Source organism: Gopherus flavomarginatus, unplaced genomic scaffold (genome assembly GCF_025201925.1).
Source record: "Gopherus flavomarginatus isolate rGopFla2 unplaced genomic scaffold, rGopFla2.mat.asm mat_scaffold_44_arrow_ctg1, whole genome shotgun sequence".
Classification (NCBI taxonomy): Eukaryota; Metazoa; Chordata; order Testudines; family Testudinidae; genus Gopherus; species Gopherus flavomarginatus.
The window spans coordinates 980,730-985,786 of record NW_026115088.1 but is presented as its reverse complement, the minus strand read 5'-3'; the positions used below and the strand labels follow the sequence as shown (position 1 = coordinate 985,786).

At 49.3% G+C, this 5,057-nt stretch overlaps 1 non-coding gene across 1 annotated transcript; it reads left to right on the top strand.

Annotated features, from left to right (window-relative positions):
• Positions 1 to 4,622: 4,622 nt before the first annotated feature.
• TRNAV-AAC (transfer RNA valine (anticodon AAC)) lies at positions 4,623 to 4,695 on the top strand. Its single transcript has one exon. It is a non-coding gene; the product is annotated as a tRNA-Val (tRNA).
• Positions 4,696 to 5,057: the final 362 nt, after the last annotated feature.

Below are 5,057 nucleotides of genomic sequence, written 5' to 3'. Positions count from 1 at the left end.
ATTCGGGTTCACGGACGTGAGCGCCAGGTGAAACCTCTTTCCAGTTTTCTCCTTCCCTTGTAGTGATTTTACTAGAAAACAGCCGTCCCTGTTTAGAAGGTAAGAGCCTCCTGGAGGTGTGAAACCTGTTCAGTCTGATCCATCTGGTGAGAGTTGAATTCTAGGCATGGAAAACATGAGCTTAAGGAGGCAGAATTTTATTCCGCACCTGGGATTTTGTCCCTTAGAATCATGGGGACATTAGGGTTTGTCCTTTGTGTTTCACCTTTTCCTCCATCCACCTGTCCCTCCCTCCTTTCTCTTCATCTCTTCTTTTGTCCTTTCTCCTGTTCCCCTCCCAACACCAGGACGAGTGTGTGCGTGTGTGTTGCGGGGGAGTGCTCTGCAGCTCTCACTGTGGGAGTTCCACCCAAAAATGTGAGGCTGAAATAGTGCTCAGGCAGTCAGGGCTGGATTAACCTTTTGTTGGCCCTGGCACCAAACATATTTGGGGGCCCCAGTGTAGTAACTGTGGGCTCCGAGTGTGGGCCTGCTGGGGCAGTGCCATTGGTGCCTTCGTATACCCGGTACTGAACCTCAGAGACATTTTTCATTTTGATCACACACCTCTCCATGACTATATGCATTGCCATACACAGCTCCCTCAGCCCGCGGGTTTTCTTATTGAGCTGTACACCCATGTGGGTTTACCAGTGTCCACAGTGAGCAGAACTTTCATAGTGACCAAGGAAACTCCCCACAGATTTATCTCTTTCCTCATTCAGACCTTCTCTAGCCACGTCTCCAGTACCCCCCATGTCACCAGTCACTGCATGTGGTCCTAGTCTCAGCTCAAAGTCCTAAAGCCAGCAGACACCTGATCATTTCTGACAGATCCCTCCCTCAGCCCCATCCTGCCATGTGAGCAAGCCACCTGCAAACACCATTTCCCCAAAGTGAGGACTTAGCCCTTGGGAATCTGAAGACACCAGCGTCTCTCCCTCTGCTCCCATCTACATGCTAGTCTGCTACCTGGTAACCACCACCTCTCCCCATACTTGTTTCCTTTCTACTTTGGACATGCTCCCAACCAGCTGGAAGCTCCCTCTGCAAGCCTGACCTGCTCCCGCCTTCCCTGCTCCCCCGACATTCCTTTCCTACTGGTGACCTCTGTTCCTTGAGGTTAACTCCAGTGTCTTTAGGAGCTCTAGCTTAATGGCCCCAGGAGTCATAGAGCCACTTGTAGTTTCTCTAGCTACAGCCATGGGGCAACTGCCAGAGGCCAGCCTTAGACAGCTGCAGCTACTAGCCGCAGGAGCGGAGGCAATGCCAAGGCTGAGCATGCTTGAACCTTGCAAGGGCAGCACTAGGGACTCTAAATCCTCAGCACTGGCCCTAGGCAGCTGCAGACTCTGGAGTTAGGCACTTTCCTCCTCTAGGTTCCTGCATGGTTACAGAACTGCAGTAAAGTGGAACAATTATCAGCTTCTGTGATTGGAAGATGTCTGGATCCATCTAATAAGACCGTCCTACATAAATGAGGAAAGTTGAGGTGCCTTTATTATTCTTTTGTTCCATTCTTTGTTTCTATGGGGAATTTGCCAGTGCAATATCACTGTCTTCCTTTTAAACAAACAAAACTAAAAAAAAAAGTGTAATGGCTGTTGAAAATAGCAATTCCAGCCCTCGTTAGCACTGTGAAGACCCCAACGTTTGTTGCTCAATTTTCTCCTACTTTTTCTACAGTAAATGACAGTGGATCAGCATATTTGATTTGGGAGAAATGAAGTAACAGCTGCCCAAATTGAGCTTGAGCACTCCTGATTTTGAGGTGTTCAGATCTGGAAGGCAGGGGCTAGATTCCCTTTATGAATATTAGATACATCTGGAAAGGAAAAGTCAGTTCCTATTTTCATGGCTCAGAAGTGGAAATCCTCCTGTCCCTGAAGCTGTCCAGGTCCAGTAGAGCCTCCCCTTCCTTACTTACCATTTTACCTTCTGGTGGGATCCACATACCTCCCTTGCCCAGCTTCAGATAGAGAGGGGCCCTGTCCAGTTAGTCCACCCAGTTCCATCGTTGGGGGCTGCCAGGCGAGGTCACACCAGCATCCCTAAGCCTGTCTGGGGAAGTCTTCTGAGGGTGCTACTTGGGCCAAAGCCTTCTCCTCCTTGGTCACACTTCTTCCCTATTCACAGGTGGCACCCCGCCCCCCAACCACAGCAAGCTGCAGCACATGGAGTCTCACAGCTTCCCCCCTCCCTTTCCTGTTGATAGCAGCCAAGGGAATGCTGGGCAATGTTCCTTCTCTGCTCCAAGGCAGGGAGCTGGTCAAGGAACTACAGCTCCCAGGGCGCTATGGGGTCTCAGCTCCCCTACTGAATATCCAGGCTGCTCTGAGGCTCCCTTTCTGCAGAGGGGAGGAAGTTACTGTTACAGGTCCCTTCAGAGCTTGGGCCTAGCACTATGGCACCATGTCAAATCCAGTACTGCTCCCAACTCTATCCAGCTCTGCTGCTGGCAGGATCCCTTCCCATTCTTTTTGTTTCCTGTTTCCCCTCCAAGGAGAAGCTCTGCATTGTTCCTGTGTGGGGAATTGAACCCAGGCTGTCTGGGTGAAAGCCAAGAATCCTAACCACTAGACCACATGGGACTTCCATAACACGTTTACATGTTCATATTCAATAACACAATTAAACGTAGCCATTCAAAGTAGCCATTTAAAAGAAGCCATTCAAAAAACTTCAAAACAGACTTCAAAGAGAAATTGCAGAGTTACAACTGATCTGCAAACTTAACACCATTAATTTGAGCTTGAAGAGGGACTGGGGGTGACTGGCTCCTACAAAAGCAATTTTCCCTCTCTTGGTATTGACACCTCCCTGTCAATTACTTGGAGAGAGCCACATCCACCCTGACTGAATTAGCCTTCAACACTGGTTCTCCCCTTGTATGGTAACTCCCTTTACATCATGTTCCAATATATATTTATGCCTCTATCTGCAATTTCACTCCATGCATCTGAAGAAGAGGGCTTTTTACCCACGAATGCTTGTGTCCAAATAAATCTGTTAGTTCTTAAGGTGTCACCGGACTCCTCGTTGTTTTGTGAAATAAAAGCAAAATGCACTCTAAGCTGATCTAACCCTTTCAATGCCCTTACAAACTTAGATGCTTCTCACCACAGGCCGGCTGGTGGCTTTTCAGCCAGGCTCTCCCCTTTCGTCAGCGCTTCAGTTGCTTGGTGTGGGGGTGTCTGTAGATGTAGGTGGACGAGGAGAGACAAAGCATGGCAAATGTCTCTGCTTTTATCATGTCCTTTCTTCCCTCTTGGCTTTGCTCCCCCTTCAGAGTCAGGTGAGCATCACTGCGTCTCTCCAAGCAAGTCTGAGCAATTCCCCTGGGGTGTCCTCTTGCAGGTAAGTGATTGCACTGTAGCTCCCTTGCTGAACAATGGCTGTTGATGGGTTGTTTGACACCCTGTCCGGGTGTTGGTTACTTTCCTTGCTGTTGTCACTGGGGAGCTAATATTTGGCTGACTCCCCCACCTTACAGCATAGTGATAACCACACTGCACAATTCTCATAACTTCATATGCATGAATGGTAAACATCTATGGGTAGAGAAATGACTTTCAGCAGATCATATCCTTTCCCCTGATACCTTACAAGGCATGCTCTGTATATAAGATCACGATTATATGAAAATGAGGAATATGGGGGTTACACCACACTCCCCCAAAGGTACAGAATGTCACACTGAGATTCTATTTTCATTTGTTATGTAACAGCATTAAAGAGATCCAGTGACTGACCAATGGCATTTTCAAGTGCTAAAATAGGCAAGCGCTGTTGGTCTCTCATTGGCCATCAGCGACTGAAGATACGGTTTAATGAGCCAGAGCTTCAAGGCGAGGGTGGCTCTGTCCACTGCCTTCCATTGCGCTGCTGGGCACCAAGTCCCTGGCGGTCAATATGTGAAGCTGGGAGAAGAGAGTGGGGTGGCAAGCGGTGGTAGAACTTTTGCCACCAGGGTCTAGCTGTCTAACTTCCTCTTCGTACTGCTGGGCCCCCGTTGCCTTCAGGTAACACAGGAACTAAGGCAGGAATAGGGTGAGGAAGCAAAGTAAAGCCGAGCAAGGAAGGCAAAAGTTAATCTTATCTTCATGGGCAGCTCGCAATGACGTCCTTTTTCTGTGCCACAGCTGACAACAACATCCCAGACAGAGAAGTAACAGGCCAAAAAGAAACCTAGCAGCTGCTGAAACAGTTCAGCTGGGAGCGTGCTAGACTAACAGGCTCTTCTATCCTCCTTTATGCACGGGCGGGATGTTTTCTGAGAGTGCAGCAGTTCCTTTAACTGCCACGAGTCCCTCATTTCAGGCTATGCAGCAGGAAAAGACAGCATGGGCTTCTGCACCTAGTTGGCCCACCTGACCTTTCATTCTTCTCTTGCTCTTTGTCAGCAAGGAGAAGAAAAAGAAGCTCTCCCTCAAGCTGGAGTCACACGGGCGAGGTAAGGACGACTTCCTGAGTGCTGGCTCCAGTCCTCTGCCCTGCCAGCTGACCTATCGAGGGGCTACCACCACATTCTCTAGATTTGTCCATCAGTCTGTGCCAGAGTGAGCAACAACCCAGTAGGTGGAGTTTCTGTAGTGCAGTGGTTATCACATTTGCCTAACACGCAAAAGGTCCCTGGTTCAAAACCAGGCAGAAACATGCTGGCTTCCCTTTCCCAGATCCCCTTGTTGTTCAGAAAGGACCACTCCTCCTATTGGCCTGTCCCTGGGATATAACTCCAACCCGTTGCATGACAGAGGATGCTGACAGCAGTGGAGAAAGCACCTTGGTGTCAGGCTGGAGAACCTAGAGTAGTTAGGCCAGTCACCATTTGGAGGCTTGTGCTTGGCCACCTCTGCTGTTGGAGGTTGGCCTATAGAGGCTCTTACTTCCTGCTGGGCTCCTTTGCGTGACTGGCCAAAGGAGGAAGTGAGGCAGGAATGAGGCAATAGAGGAAAGTTGAGCTGAGGAAGGCAGGGAAGAAGCTGTGCGGCTAAGTGGGTTAGTAAAGCACCACCCTT